Below are 17,342 nucleotides of genomic sequence, written 5' to 3'. Positions count from 1 at the left end.
TGAGCTGAAATCAAGAGTTGGATGCCTTAACCAACTGAGCCACCCAGGCGTCCCAAGAATTTGGATTTCTTAAGAAGTTCAGAGTTGAGGGGAGACAAAAAGCTTTGGCTCTGTGATACTTTATCCTTGAGTTACTGCTTATGTGATAGACAACTCTAATAAGTTATGTTCTTGATTTAACAAGATAGATGTTTTTAGTTGTTGGTACAAAAAACTAATGAAGAGCTTGCTTTCTTGGTTACTAGGCAAATCCAGCATATGAAATTGGCTTGTTAGCATCATCTCAGACTTCCTGGTTGGAAGAATTTTGTATCACTTAGCAAATACTTGATAGTTGTCTGTTTCTATAGATGACAAATCAGTATTTTGCACTGACAGTTAATTTCATTTATAAATTTCCACATGCAATGAATTTGTACCCTTATTTATAGTCACACTAAAATTTGCTCTTAAAGTTCTGGCTTATCTTGGCAACTATGGGCTGCATTGTTTAACCTGCTAAACTCCATGTTCTTTCTTTGTAAAATTGGGAAGATCTCTGTCTCCCAGGGGTGAGGAAATTGTTCAGTGAGATAAGACGCTTTAAAGAAAATGCGGTAATGTTTGGACATATTGGACATATATACTCAGTAAATTTTCTCTCCCTTCTTCCTGATTTTGAAATGGTTGTGACTAGCAACTTCTAATTATGTATATACTTAGCTTAAACATAGGCTTTCATGCAGCAGAACTCCAAGAAATTTGGAAGGCATTTACTTTTGTAAAATCTGACTTAATATTTGTTGTAATAACCTAAATTTTTAAAATGTTGATATATCAAGAGAAGTTCTTTAATTAGAATCTCCATAAAAAACCTGAACTATCAAAGGACTGAGGTGTTTCTATGTTATTTTATGAACCTAAAGCATACTGTGGCTGTGGCATTCAAAGGAAATGCATCTTAAATTCCACATATGAATGAAATTGTATGGTAATTTAAGAAACAAAACAAATGAACAAAGGAAAAAAGAGAGAGGCAAAACAAGAAATGGAGTCGTAACTATAGAGAACGAACTGACGGTTACCAGTGGGGAGGTGGGTAGGGGGGTGGGTAAAATAGGTGGTGGGGATTAAGGAGTGCACTTGCTGTGATGAGCACTAGGTGTTGTATGCAAATGTTGAATCACTATATTGTACACCTGAAGCTAATATTACACTGTATGTTAACTGACTGGAATTTGAATAAAAACTTAAAAAAAAAAAAACAAAGGAAATGCAGTTCAGGAGAAATATTCTATGTCAGCCATTTTCTGTATCATGCAGTTAAGGAAATGCAGTTAAGCTGTTTTTTTTTAAGTAGACTTTTTTTCTTTTGGTGTACTTATATGGGTGTTAATGTATGCATAGATTTGTGTAACCTCCATCTCCAAAAAACTCCCTTGTGCTATTTCTTTATAGTCTTGAAGGGCTTTTGTTCCATATCTTCCTGATTACTGGAAATTTCTATTAATTAATGTCTTTTAACCTCTGTTCCTCAGAGAAAAAGTGAACAATAATATCTACCTTGAAGAGTTGTTACAATAATCAAATGTGATATTACATAAACATAAATCCATAAATATAAATACACGTGTGCGCACATGTGCTCGCGTGTGTGTGCACGCGCACGTGCACGTGGCCTGGCCCATAGTAGGTTTCCTATCAGTTTTTTTTAAGAATGTATTTTGTAAGTAATATAGTTTACAGTAACTTTTAGAATAGCTTAGTAAAGAAATATCATGTTCTCTTGATATCTAGAGCTTTTGGAGTGGGAAGGTTGATTGTCAAAGAATCCTCTGATAAGTTTTTTAGAAATGTGTCATCAGTTTCTCTGTTTTGGCTTGGAGGGAGGAGTACCCATATCTGTTTAACTTTATCATAATATTTTAGGGTTCATTTCACATTATGCCCATTTCATAAAATGTGATTTTTTTAAGTTGATGATTGAGATGTATGGCCTGAGTCTTTGCTAACCCCAGGGCTTCCTTCTGAACTTGTATTTCTAAGCCCTAATGTAATAGTGATTTGGGGGGACATTTTAATCTTTTTCTTAAAAGTGAAGTACACAGTATTCTGGTATACAACATCCTAGGCAGTAGGATATAATTGCTTTTCTACAAATTTAATTGTTTAATCAAGTGCAGAAGCAGATTTAGAAGTTTTTGTTCTTGCTCACAAATCCTCATGTACACTGTCTATCACTGTTCTTTGTCTCATTATTAGTGTTCAAAATATTAGTAGGATCAGTAAATTATAGAACTGGAAAGAGCCTTTGAGATCTTCTAGTCAATTCTTGATTCTATCTAACCCAAAGCCCCTTTTTCATAGTAAGTATTTTGTAATACTCTCTTCAGTGTCTTGAAATAAAATTAATAGTTAACAAAAAATTGTTTTACTCACATCATTGAAAGAGATTAATACAATTCCCTAACTGTAATATAAAGGAAAAATAAAAGGAAAATAATTTAAAATATGAAATATGATTATGCCATAAGACAAAACCACAAAACCCCACAAAAAACAGCCCCCCAAATTTCTAAGATGCTGTTAAGCACATGTACTGCCCCCTGAACCATGATCCAGACGCAGTCTTCTCTTATCTTTGGTAAAGCAGACGAGGGGTGGGGTGAAAGGGCAGAGGAGAGCGTTGGACAGGGCTTGGTGTCACCTCTGCAGGATGACACTAGTGTGATTGCTGGTAGAGCTTGCACGGGAATCCCAGGTCTTGTGAGTTGCTCTGCCGCTCTTGTTTTATTCATTGCTTCTAGGAGGAGAATGAGTCCAGTGGTACAGGAAGTAAAAACAGCTTCATGGTCTTTCTAAAAATTTATGTGAAAACATTTTTCATTTTTGAATGAGGGAGTTAACTGCATGTTATTCTTGACTTGTTGCTTGCTGTAGAGCTACATAGGTACATTGAAGTTACTCTTTCTAAATTCATCTATTGGCTAAGGGGAGTTCTGTGGTGGAGTGACAGCACAGTGAACGTTTGACCTCTGGCCCTGCCCCTGGCACAGTCTCTTAGGGTCTTTCTTCTGGACATCGTGGAGGTAGTAGACATATGGATGTATGTGTAATAACCAGAGGACATCCTGTAGGTTCAGAGATCCTGCCGGAGCTCCCGTTTTCTGGCTTTATGACTTTGGGCACAAACGCATTTTTAATCTGTAAAATTCCTACCTTTTCTTTCTCACAGGTTGTCACAAAGGCCAAATGAAAGAGCATGAAGGAAAGTGGTAAACTGGATAGCAAATGCAGTGGATTCATGCTAACTGAAAGCCTCGCATCCTCCTCCTCCAATATTATAAAGAGAATATATAATACTCCGTAGTTAGTATATTATCATAATAAATACTCTAATCTGAATCTTATTTCAGTTCCTTGAACCCACCTGCCCGAGAGACCTGGAGTGTCATATATGTGCTGTCTCCAGTTCCTGTCTCCACTTGCTCATCCCCTAGTAAGCACACAAACAAAAGGCCAAAACCAAAGATTTCCTGACCTTTATTGCAATATCACCATTTACTTATTTCACTGTTGATTCCCCTGCTGGATTGTAGGTTCCATGAGAATTTTGTAGTCTACCCTATGTGCTTGTGCTGCAGGTAAAGTGGTATTTCCAAAATAGAGTCAAATTAGCACTCAGGAAGTGTGTTGTCTTTACCCTCCAGGCTCAGCCCTCTCTGATAATCTGGTGTTTCCAGAGGCGCCTGTGGCAGAACACAACAGGAAGCTATCCCAGCACCAGCCAGTTCAAGTTCCTTTGTACATGTGTCATTTAATCTCTTGAGGGAGCAGTGTCCCCTGAAACTTCTAGAATGTTGCTTCTGATGTTTATCATTGATATGGAATTCTATAGCAACTTAACTTTGATACTTTTGACTTCAGCCCTTACGTTGAGTTCTTTTTTCATCAAGATTCCAGGTAATCAAGGGTAATTATGTTATAGAGGAAAAACAGATTTTGTTTTAGTGTTGGACTTTTTGCATTAAGAACTAATAGTTTGGGGCGCCTGGGTGGCTCAGTTGGTTGAGTGTGCGACTTTGGCTCAGGTCATGATCTCACAGTCTGTGAGTTTGAGCCCCGCGTCGGGCTCTGTGCTGATGGCTCAGAGCCTGGAGCTTGCTTCCGATTCTGTGTCTCCCTCTCTCTCTGCCCCTCCCCTGCTCATGCTCTGTCTCAAAAATAAATAAAACATTAAAAAAATTAAAAAAAAAGAACTAATGGTTTTGTAGAGTTTTGTTAAGCATATGAAAGGCATATTACTCTTCTGTGAGTATTTTTGTTTTAAGTAGAGGATAACTTTTTTCTGGCAGCCTTCTGACTGTAATTTTTTTTTTTTCTTTTTTGGACTCCATGCTTTTGCTTAAGTGCAACAATTCCATTTCTTGTTGATTTCCTCAATATGTGTTCATGAATCTTTCCTTGCATTCAGCAGCTATGCCTCATTAATTTAAATCTGGCTTTGCTTTGCTGGTCTTATGCTTATTTTGTTTCTCTTTTTTCTTAAAGTCTTGTCAGCCATATTCTTCACAACCCAATTTCAGTGCTGCTAACTTAGGGTGCTCATGTTAGTAGATACCTATTACCTTGATTCGATTTTGGAGATTATATGGGTGTTTCTCTCTGCCTGGACTATGGATTTCCCCCTTCTTTTATAGTCCGGCTTTTAAATGTAAAGTGGTTTATTGGAAAGAGCACAGGCTGTAGAGTTAAATGGATATGGGTTTAAATCCTAGCTCTGCTCCCTGCCAGTTAAATAGTTTGAACATGTTTGAATGTTTCTGAGCTCACTTTCTTCAGTTGTAAAATGGGTGTATTTTTACCTACTTTTCAGAGTTTTGAGATGTCGGAGTATTTTACTGTAAATTATGTTGTAAATATTGTAAAACACTTGATAGAGTATTTATCTCTTTCCTGTGTCTTTGAACATCTCTGGAAAAAAAAAAAAAAAAAAAAAGAAGGCAGCGTAGAATAGAGGAGAGACCCAACGGAGAGTGAGAGAGAAGTCCTGGCTTGCTTGAAGACCCCTTCGGTCTAAAAGATTTTGGGAGTTTGTGACTGACTTAATGTGAAGGTCTTTCAAAGAGGAACAAAACCACTAAGGTAGTCTAGATGGAGAGTTCTCTTAGCACTAAGGAAAAGTGAATCTGGATCTCTGTTGCCTAATCTATGGTAAGAAGGGTTTTTTTTTTTTTTTTTTTTTGCTTGGGCCACTGGTTCCAAATGGTATTCTTTAACATCCTTTAGAGCAGAGAGGTCCAGTGACGGTGAGGAGTCGGGTCTGAGAGTGGAAACAGGTCTGAATCACAGCTGCTCTGCTACATATGAGCCTTTCTGGTGAGATTTTTGAATGAACAGACCTATGGCTGAAAGAGTTTGCAAACCAGTGGACTGAATGATCTCTACAGCCTCTCACAACTCTTGACTTTCCATGATAGGTGATTTTATAGGCAATGTGGTTTTTAAATTGAGTTTTCAGAGATGTCTTTCATAATATTTTATACATTATACTGTCCTGAAAACTACCTCCTTGTTCAGGAGTTAGCTTTGTAAGTTCTATAAATAAATTTAAAAATTCTATAAATATTAATTGCTGTTCTTGAGGCGTCATGAGCTTCTGTTATCAAATATTTGTATTGGCATTCGTATTAATTACTCCACCTGTGTTTTTATTAGTGGCAAGAACATGCTACATGAAACACGTTAAAATACATGGAGAGAGCTCCAGGGTCATTCTCCATCTGTTATTTATTTTGATTTTTGCAAGTCTAGGGAAAAAAAGGTCACAGAGTAATGCTTTAATAGCAAAACAGATGTTCCAGATATTAACCCTGTTGTTATTTGTACAAAGTAGACTTTTATACATGACCCAAATCTCAGTCATGGTCTTTCAGAAGTTAGAAAAAAATGTTTTATACATTTGTAGTATTCACCCAGAATTCTACAATGTATGAGTAACAGCAGTGTTAATGAAATTCAGTCTGAAATATCTTGAATCAAGATTACTTGATTCCATTCATATTATAAGGTATTAAGTAATAAAGGTATCTCAAATATTTTTAAAACAAAGCCTAATATAAATAAATATACATAAAATAGTGTTATGATATGTAATATTTCTGCCTTTGCTTATAATACTTTGTGGGCTTTTTGGCTTCCCAACTAAGTTTTTTCTAGAATAATGTCATTATATGATTTATCTTTGGTTTCACCTCATTGCTCAGATACTTGATAAATGTATTTCATAAATGAAAATTACACAGTATAGTTTCTTGAGACTTAAGAATGTCTCCAGAATTCCTTTGCAACAGAAGACCATTTCAGGCTGCTATTCAGTTGTCTCTAAACCAGTAGTGTCTTAACGTTCTTTGAATTACAAATCCCTGTGATACAAATTAGGGATCCTCTCTGAAGAAAAACACACATAAATTAGCTTACAATTTTAGGGGTTTATGAAGCCTTGAATACATTCCATGAGCCATCTACGGATAAACTTCCCTTTGCTGTGTGAAGAATAAATTGTAGAAAGGAAACATTTGTTTTTTGTTTTTATTTTGCCTGTATCTATTAAAAGAAAAAATTGCTATGAATGATAGTTGACTTTTTTGAGAATATGGTAGTGTTTTCATTCAGTTTATATTGATTTGTAAAAAGTCTTTTATTAACTATGTTAATGTAATGTTAGAAATAATGTGATCAGTCTGTGATGTGTTGAAGAACTGTAATATGAAACAGAAAAACATTTTATTCCTTGCCCAGTCAAAACACTTGTTAGGTGCCACCCTGAGACAGTGGTATTTTATACCTTCTAGTGAATACCAATAATTTATATTAGAAAAGTTACTGATATCAGAATGTCAGCATCTTTTACATATGAAGAACATTGGGCCAGTGTTTTAATGTTATGAAATTCCCATTTTATGCTTTTCATTAGTGGCTAACTTTATCAAACTCAATGGTATATTATTAATGGCACCTCTCTAGTCCCTTAGTGTAAGAAATCCTGGTCCCTCGTTTTTCCTTTTGAAATAAATGTTATTGGGATTTTATTAAATAATTTAAAAGTAAAACTTTCTGTGCACAATTTGGAAGGAAAATCATAGTCTCACGATGCAAGGAGAGTCATTGGTAATATTTTGATGCATGTCTGTCTGTCTAGGTTATTTTCTGTTCAGTGATTGCACTCTGTCTCGATTTTGGTCCCCTTTTGTACTCTTGTTTTGCTTGTATATGCTTTTTTCTTAAATCTTTTTTTAATGTTTATTTGAGGGAGAGACAGAGCACAAGCAGGGGAGGGTCAGAGAGAGGCAGTTACAGAATCCAAAGCAGGCTCCAGGCTCTGCGCTGTCAGCACAGAGCCCAACGTGGGGCTCAAACTCACAAACTGTGAGATCATGACCTGAGTTGAAGCCGGACGCTTAACCGACTGAGCTACCCAGGCACCCGTGACTGATTCTTTTCTTTTCTTTTTCTTTTCTTTTTTAAATTTTTAAATGTTTATTTATTTTGAGGGGGAGACAGAGCACAAGCGGGGGAGGGTCAGAGAGAGAGGGAGATACAGAATCCAAAGCAGGCTCCAGGCTCTGCGCTGTTAGAACAGCGCAGCCCGAAGTGGGGCTCGAACTCACGAACCGTGAGATCATGACCTGAGCCGAAGTCAGCTGCTTAACTGACTGAGCCACCCAGGTGCCCCTGTATATGCTTCTTTCTAATTTCTGAAGTGGTCGTCATCCTTACAGTTTTTCTTTTCCTTCAATATTCACGGCCTTCAGGGTAAAGTGGTTAGAGTTACTTGTGTCTTGGTAATCTCCCAGCTAATGAACTTTTTTTGTTTTGAGATATAATTCACATACCATGCAGTTCACCCATTTAAAGAGTAGCATACAGGCAATGGTTTTAGACTGTTCAGAGTTGTGCAGCCATCATCACTGTCTAATTTTAGAACATTCTTTCACCCTCCAGTCACTCCCATTCCACCTGCATCCAGCCATAGGGAGCCACTAATCTACTTTCTGTCTCTACAGATTTGCCTCTTCTGGACATTTCATATACATGAAATCATACAATATGTGGACTTTTGTGATCGGCTTCTTTCACTTAGCATTAATATTTTCAAAGTTGTCTGTGTCGTAGCATGTATCAAGTACTCCACTCCATTTCTGGTTGTTGTTGAATGATAGCCACTGATGGCTAAACCCCTTTTGTTTGTCCATTTATCAAATGAAGGACATTTGGGTTGTTTCCACTTTTTGACTATTATGAATGGCGCTGCTATGAACATTCATCTATATGTTTTTATGTGGACATATATTTTCATTTCACTTAGGTGTATATATCTAGGAGTGGAATTGCTGGGTTATGTGGTACTCTAACATTCTGAGGACTGTAAGTCATTGGATCAAGGAGGGTAGTCTCTTGAATAATAGGTAAGAGGTATAAGAGAGTTGTACTAACCAGTTTTTCTGAAATGATTTAATATAGTAGTGTTCCACTTAGTGTGGGTGTATGTGGTTTTAACTTTTACATCTTACAAGGAAACTTCTATAACAACAGGAAATTGTTGAAATGTAGTGAGTGTGCTTGCCATTTTTGCAGAAAAAGAAGTGGTGGCATTTTCATGAAAAAAATGCTTGCTGTTAACAGTTCATTTTGTTTGAAACAATTTGGAAGAAACAAAACCCAACAGAAATCCCGAGACTTTGGGAAATCTTTCTCATGACTAACCCAATCACTGCACAGTATGCACCATCAAGAATGTTAAGAGGTAGCCTCTTTCCCTTGCTTTTAGTCCTAGCTTGACTCACTACTATCCTTCCTCTAAGCCCAGACCTCGTTTGCATTTTAATTCTTCATGTTTCAGTTGGTTGCCTTAGCCATCTATGATTCTTGTCTAATGGAAGGAACGCTGAGCTGGTGGAAGGTCTTAGCCTAGCTCCATTGCCACCGGCTGTGCCACTGTAAGCACAGGTCAGATCCCTCAACCTTTCTGCTCCCCACTTTCTTCACTGGCATAATGAGAGAATCATCTATGAAATTGAAAGATGTTTAAAGCTCAGTGATCTTAACTCTATCTCTAGACTTCTAAGATTTTGCAAGCTGGTTGTCAAGCTTACTGATTTTTCATGAACTTGGCATTTAATATATACTTCCTTGTATTGCTTCCTCCCTCCTTTTCAGATGTGTTCTTCTTTCTGCACCTAGATGATACTGCCAAGGAGGGCAGAGACTCTATGTTACTCTTTGCAGTACCTTGTCTGAGGATGGTTAGTGTTTAATAGTGCAGATATTATTATTTGAGTTTTTAATGACTGTGGAATGACTCTAATTGGTACTTATTCTCTGTTTAAATGATCAGAATTAAATGATCGAAATAACTTGGTAAATTTAGACAGCTGTTTTAACTTTTTCCTTTTCTGTCTTTTTAAGAGTATGCTTTTGATTAAAGTATCCATGGGGATAGTCAGAAATGAACATTCTGTTTTTAGAAACTTTTAAAATAACTGCTTTCTGCTAGAACTTTATCCTTATGAGACTTTTATACACATGTATTCATGGGCTCCTATTTTGTGTATACGAAGAGTTTCAGGAAACTCCTTGCTTGCTTTCCGACAGTCTATATACCTCCATCACTTAGCTCTTTGGACATTTTACTGGTTGGCTCTGTGTCTCATGAAGTGAAAAATGGAACGTGAGCTTAAACTTCAAGTTAACATGGATAAATGCTATAAAATAAATTCAGCGGTGGTTTTGAGTGGGTGCTGGCGTACTTTTAGCTTACCCAGGGTACGAACTTTACCATATTCCTGTCTCAGTTTGTTTTTAATTGTAGTTTTTAATTTGTCTGTAAAACTTTGAGTTGATAGTATGACAAACAGTAATTTGTCTAAGAGATAGGACTTATTTCTGCCTCAACATTTAATCATTTTTACTTTGATTATGGAATTGTGGAGAAACAGGTATTGCTGGCATCTGACTAGCTGACTTGTTTTGGCTACATTGATGGTGCTTTTTTTTTTTTTTTCATTCTTCCTCTTTTACCTCTCTTTTCTGCTTCTTCCCATTTTGCTATATAAGTATCAAATGGAAATGTCTCTTTTTAAAACATTAAAGAAAGCATCTATTTCTCTTTGACCACCAGCCTTAGTCACAGCCTCTTCCATCTTTACAGACCATGGAAACGTTATGTGTCCTTATAGACAGATTTATGTGCATTTACATTTATTTATATAAACCATATAGCATAAGTTTTTTTTTCCAGGGGTGTGGTTCCCCTCTTTTGAAAATAGTATCATACTCTTTTTCACTTAGCAATATATCTTAGAGAACTGTTCATTTTAGAAAATACAGTTTGACCTCATTCTTTCCACCTGCTGCATAGTGTTCCATGATTGTTGGTTGTACCACAGTTTAGCCCTTCTCCCATCAGTGGACATTTATGTTTCTGATTTTTTGGTTACAGATAATGCTCAACTGTGTGTACAAAGATCTTTGTACACGCAGTTGAGTATTTCTCTGGGGTAAATACTTAGAAGGAATTCATGATGATAGGCATATTCAAAATTATTATAGCTTATATGTATTATTACAGCTCATCAGTGTGCCCTCTAAAATGTATACTTCTTTCAGCTGTGAAGGCAAAGACATCAAATGATGTTTAGAATACCAAAGGCAAAAATTAGACATTTTTGTCAATCTGGTAAGAAAACAATTGGTATTTTTTTTAACTTTTTGTTTTTAATGTTCATTTATTTATTTTGAGAGACAGAGCAAGCAGGGGAAGGACAGAGAGAGAGAATTCCAAGCAGGTTGCATCCTGTCAGTGCAGAGCCCGATGTGGGGCTCAAACTTATGAACCATGAGACCATGACCTACGCCGAAATCAAGAGTCAGATGTTCAACTGACTGAGCCACCCAGGTGCCTCGGTGTTTAGTTGTCTTAATTTCCACTTTCTTGAAAACAGGTTGAACATTTCGTCATGTTTATGGGCCCTTTGTATTTTCTTCTTATAAACTTCATATGTGGAAGTGATTACTTACAAGGTATCCAGTTTAAATTATTACATATATAACTTTTTGGGGTAAATATTGTTGAAATATACATATAGAGGGGCACCTGGGTGGCTCATTTGGTTAAGCCTCTGACACTTGATTTTGGCTCAGGTCATGATCCTCCTGGTCATGAGATGGGGCCCCGTGGCTGGCTCTGCGCTGATGGCATGGAACCTGCTTGGGATCATCTCTCTCTTTCTCTCCCTCTCTTTCTGCCACTCCCCCGCTCATGTTCTCTCTCTCTCTCATTCTCTCTCTCAAAATAAATAAATAAAAAATTTTTAAAAAGATACGTATAGGAAAGTAAATAGATCGCAAATGTATAGCTCAACAAATTTTTGTAAAGTGAATACACCACATGTAACCAGCACGCAAATCAAGAAACAGAATATTGCCAAAATCCTTGAAGCCCCTGGTGCCCCTTCTAGTCACTACCCATGCTCCATACCTCCCAGTATAACCATTAATGTTACTTCTAACATTATAAATTATTTTTTCTATTTTTGAACGTTAAACAAATAGAATCATACAGTATATACTGTCTGCTTCTTACTAGGTATCAACTTTTTTATTATTTAAAAAAATTTTTTTTTAATGTTTATTTATTTCTGAGACAGAGACAGAGCATGAGTGAGGGAGGGGCAGAGAGAGAGAGAGGGAGAAACAGAATCTGAAGCAGGCTCCGAGCTGTCAGCACAGAGCCTGATGCGGGGCTCGAACTCACAGACCGCACGATCATGACCTAAGCCAAAGTCGGATGCTCAACCGACTGAGCCACCCAGGTGTCCCTCTAGGTATCAACTTTAAGTACACTTTAAGTAAAAGAATTGCATCAGGGTTGGGACACCTGGCTGGTTCAATCGGTTAAGCTTCTAACTCTTGATTTCAGCTCAGGTCATGATCTCGCAATTCGTGAATTTGAGCCCCACATCAGTGGGGCTTGGAATTCTCACTCCCTCCTTTTTCTGCCCCTCCCCGGCTTGCTGTGTCTCTCAAAAGAAAGAAAAGAAAGAGGGAAAGAGAAAAGAAAGAAAAGAAAAGAAAAGAAAGAGAAAGAATTGCATCAGGGTTTAGAGATAACTCTGAGTATTTACACAGATAATTTCTTCTCTCACTAAACTTTAATAAGATAGAGTCATTTTAACATAACCCTAGATGTGCTAGAAACTCTCAGAATGGACCCCTCCCCGCCAGAGGGAGTTAGCAGACTTGTTTACTGAAATCCAGCTTCATTTTGGGTAGGTCTAACTGAGGTTTGACCCCATTCTGTGCTCTGTAACCGCCTGTTGGGTTTATCAGAATTGGTAAACTGTGGTTTTATTTCATCTAAATGATCGTAACTAAATGCCTGCTTACCTTGCAGCTTCTTCTAGTATCTGGGAAAATATTCTCTTGTGCTGCTTCAGGAAGAATGAAACTGTGTAGTTTGTCTGGCTTTCCTGTTATTGTCTGTGTCGTTTTCCCAAACAGGTAAAGGTGCTTGAGCAAACCTTATACATTATCCTTTCAGCTTCATCTGCCTGCCTTATGATTGCTAAGTTGATACAGAAAGGTGTTTTACCTTCTGTGTCTTTGGCTTATTTTTGTTCATTTGTTTCTTTTGGTGATTTGCTTGTTAAAGGAGTATACCTTTTTGTCTTCAGAATATCTTGAACTTAAATTCTTTAGTGTAATAGTCCAGTGATTTCTTGACATTAGAGACTGTTTTTTAAGTAAAATATGATGAATAAGGTCACTAATGTTAACATTCTTTTAAATTTATTTTTAATTAACAATCTGCTTCCTAAAAGAATTTAAACTGATTTACAATAAAAGACATACATGATAATGATAATGCCAATAAGAATAAAAAGGTTGTAAGAGGAGAAAGAGATAATAATAACCCTAATCTTTGCTTCTCAAATTAAATGTTAAATTTAGCTCTGAGGCTCTGTCTTTGTGACTTGAAAGGAAAACAAATACAGTTCTCACTGGGGAATAAAGCAGCAAACCATTTCATCAGGCGAGACAGATGTGTGTATGTTACTAAATTCTGAAAAATGCAGAAATATTCATCAGAATCAGGTCATGCAAATTAACATGCATCCAGGGATTTAAAAATTTTGTTGGATTTAAAAGAAATTAATCAACTCATACATATTTCACTTATGTTTATGAAAGAACTAAATCAGTGTGATTGTGTCTGGGTGTGAAGTATTTATTCATCTAGCTTCTAAGAGTAGTGCATAAAGAACACTACTTTAAATGGCACTGTTGGTGAGCATATTAGTAGCCACCATCCTTAAGAAATAGAATATTGCCAGTCTCCTGTGGACTCCCCCATGACAACTATTACCCTTTTATATTAGTCATTATTTCTCTTTAAAATTTTATCACCTATGTATGTATCCCTAAGCCGTTTATGTATACATATGTATGTATGTTTGTATTTGAAAAGTTGAGAAGCAAGCAGCATAATCTATCATTAGATGAAGGCTCCTAGAGGTGCAGAATCTCTGGGTGGTAGTCTGACCTCGGTGTCCCAGAGCATTGACCAGATCTGTTTCTGGGGAAGTTAGTGGGCAAGTTCATATATAAAATGAGTCCTAAAAAAACCACAGTCCAGCGCTCACCATAGTCAGGGCATCTGGCTGGAGTCTGCAGATTCTGGCTTTCTGGTGGGAATATGTTTTCTCCTAAATTCACCTTGAACACCCCCCTCCCACCCCGTCTCAGGAGTAGATCAAAACAGAGTACTTATGGTAGATAAAATGAGTGTCATCAGCTGGCCTGCAGGAATTTTATCAGAACATGTTCAAGAAGCCAAGTGCAGATTAGAATCTGTGCCAAGGTTCACCTGGACATTCTGTTCTTGGCTCAAAAAGATAGTTTGTTTAGGAATAAGGAATTTGGTGATACAGCTTTCAAAGAGTCTTTCTTCTGAGTTACCCATCCCCAATTTGGACTGGACACCTTCTCTGTCTTGTGCATGACTGTCATCCTCAGATCTTCATTCATGATCTTCTTGGAGATTCCCTGGACCTCTCACCTATATGGGAGCTCTCATTTCCCATGTTTCATCTCCATTAGTCTTTGTTTTAGGAAGGCCATTTTCTAATAGTTTCTTGAAAAAAGATTGTATGGGAGGTACCTTTGAGATCTTGCATGTATGATAATGTTATTCTATTATCCTTGATAAAGTGACTGGATAAATAATTTTCTTGAGAACTTTGTAGGCATTGTTCTGTTTCATCTTGCTTCTGGTATTGCTCTTGAGATGTTTCTACGGAGAAGTCCAAAGCCAATCTCATTTTTAATCCTTTGTGACCTGCTCTTCTACCTTCTCTAGAAGTTTTGTAGAATGTCCTTTTGTCTTCTCTGTCCTGAACGTGACAGTGCTGTGCCTTGGTGAGCGTGTTTTCGTCCATTATCCTGGCTTTCAGCAGGCCCTGTTAATGTGGAGTGTCCTGTTTACCAAGTTTGGAGGAAAAATTTTAAAATTTTTTTGTTGTTGGTTTCTTCCCCTTCAATTCCTCACTACTCTCTTTTTAGCACTCGTATGATTTGCATATGGGACCTCCTGTTTGGTCCTCTAATGCTCTTTCTTTTTCTCCAGCCCTTTATCTTCTTGACTTTTGGGGGGGGTTCCTCTGTTTTATTTTTCAACTCTTTGAGTTTTTAATTTTTGCTCAACGTTGTATGTGGTCAACTTCCAATAGCTTGTTTACTCTCTTAATGTTTCCTCACTTTTTTGTTTACTAGATGCAGTATTTTTTTTAATCTTTCTGATATGTTTAAGATAGTTTTCTTCTTCCTGAATAGTTTGTTTCCTTCAAGTTTATTTTTTTTTCTGTTTTAGTCTCTAATGTTATGTTACAGACTTTTCTCAGATGTCTCTTTATCTGCTTACAGTGAAAAATAGGGGACTTAAAAAGCCATTGAGGAACTTGTATGTAGGTGAGGCTTACATGAACTTTGGGCTTCACTATAGGGTGATCCAAGTGGACTGTTTATTAGGGTACCCCCAGTGCTTCTATATTGTTTTTCCTCAATGTCTGGTCAGATCCCCAGAGAAGTGCGCCCCAGTAGTCTGCCTAGAGCAGTGCTATTTAGTACAGTAGCCACTTGCCACATCCAATGAATAACTCCTCAGCTGAATTAGCTACATACAGCTATTGGCTATCATACTGGACAGCACAGCTACTGAACATTTCCATCACTGCATGAGGGTTTATTGGAGAGCACTGGACTAGGACTAAACTCTTGCCACCTGAAAGCCCAGTGAGGAAAGATGGTCTGGGTCTCAGCTTTAGGATTCTCTATGTGTAGGGTTACTTAATCCCACTGTGTGTCCCCTAATCTAGAAGCCCAGTTATACCTTCTTTAGAGAAGATGGGCTTAAACAATATGCTTAACTCTTTCTTACTTTTATTACTCATTATTTATTCTTTTTGTCTTTAAATCTTTCTTATACCAGTTCCAAACTCTCCACTGTGTTTTCTGGGAGTGCCCCTGGGTATAGATAGGCTCTTTAGCGCACCTCTGTCAGTATTAACAGTGCTGGGGAACCGAGTCCCTTAGTTCTGTACCTGCAAATACCACTGATATTACTGATACCTTACTTTTGAGGCTCTTGTTTTGATTAGATGAGAATGTTTGTAAAGTGCCTATTTTAAGACATGCTTGACTCATCAAGGTATATAGTAAGGTCCTTTTAAAACCTCAAATTTACAAATCCACTGTGTATCTAACTTGCCCTACCAAGTGCTTAGGAGGTAACTGAGACAGAATAAAGGGCCATTGAGATTAGGATACTGGACACTTGACTAGATTATTACTACCTAAATGATTTGTTTTTTGACACCAGCCTCGGAGTAGTCAAATTTAGGAGTTTCAGCAAAATTTTGAATTATTTACCTATTATGGATCTTTTCATTGCTTATGAATAGTTCAATATTTAGGTGTTAAATATGTAACGACCAGGAGCCTTCTGTAAAGTGCCTGGCAAATATTAGGTGCTCAAAAGGTAGGCCTTTGAGAGTTTCCCCAACTTCCTCATCTGTAAGCATCCAGATGAAGTGATGTGGTCACAATATCAGGCTTTTGCGTGGTGGAGCTGGAGCAGATGGTCCCAGACCTTGATACCAGCATCTGTCTATGCTGGGATTTTTGCTGACAAGTTCCATGTGCTGTCAGTTTTGAAGGGAAGAGAAGCTGTTTGCTCTTAAGGCTTTTAACAAAACCAGTCTATTTACTCATTGAGTCGACACTTATATATGCACCCTTACCACTTATCCCAAAACATGAGTCATAGGCCCTAGGTTTTTTTCTTACCCATGGTGACATGTTACAGGTGGTATTTCTTGGCTGTCCTGGCCTGGGTGTGTGCAGTTTGTCCCTGGGACCTGTGCTCTTGTGATTTCTTGCAGCTCCCCAATGGGTACAGTATACCTAATTGAAATCTCATGAGTTACAGTTCCCTGCTTAAGCCATGCTGTTTTGTATTTCTGTGACTCTGCATGTTTTGTTTTACTGCCTGGAATAATCTCTCCCACCCCCAGCCTCACATCCTCCAAGAGTCTAATGCCTTCTTTAATCCCTTTTAGTACAGTTCATCCTGCCTTACCTTGAACTATCCTTAACACATGTTGCATGCTCTGTTATACCTTCTATTGTAGCATGTATCCCATTGAATTGCACTTATTTCTTAGTATACCTATTAGAATATGAGAACAATGCTGCTGCACATTTTAGTTGTTAGGTGATTACATAAGAACATTTTATGAAGGAAAAGAGGTTTCCTTCCTGAGCTAGAAGCTGTAGGAATCTGGTCTATGGATTTGTTTGCGTATCCCCCGCCCCATTTGGGTTGCTTCCCGTTTTTGGCAAGTATGAACGAAGCTGCTATACACAATTGTGTACAGGTTTTTGTGTCATCGTAAGTTTTCATTTGTCCTGTATATTTGGTAGTAGAATTGCTGGATTACATGGTAAGCATATATACTATTTTGCATTGCCACCAGCAGTGTGTGTGAGTTCTTAATGTTCTGCATCCTCACCAGTACTTGGTATTGCTAGGTCCCCTCCCCCCCCATTTTAGCTATTCTAAATAAGCGTGTAGCTGTCATAACTGTTAACTGTGTTTGTCTGTGAAACCTGTGAGACTTGGAAGAAGACCGGATGGCGCTGGATTAAATGCAGAGCCAGGGAGAAGTTCGTGAGGAGGAGATAGGCCATGATTGACGAGAGCTTGGTATGACTGCCATACTCACTGTGGTATCCCCAAGTGACTA

General features: G+C 37.6%; 1 protein-coding gene across 4 annotated transcripts in view; it reads left to right on the top strand.

The window, feature by feature from the left end:
- Positions 1 to 17,342, top strand: part of LCLAT1 (lysocardiolipin acyltransferase 1) — a 181,177-nt gene that overhangs the window by 44,039 nt on the left and 119,796 nt on the right. The gene's annotated exons all lie outside the window — the stretch shown is intronic.

This window comes from Panthera pardus, unplaced genomic scaffold (assembly GCF_024362965.1).
Source record: "Panthera pardus isolate Hobbes unplaced genomic scaffold, ASM2436296v1 HiC_scaffold_26, whole genome shotgun sequence".
NCBI classification, from domain to species: domain Eukaryota; kingdom Metazoa; phylum Chordata; class Mammalia; order Carnivora; family Felidae; genus Panthera; species Panthera pardus.
The sequence above is the reverse complement of the archived record's forward strand: the minus strand, read 5'-3'. Positions and strand labels throughout refer to the sequence as shown.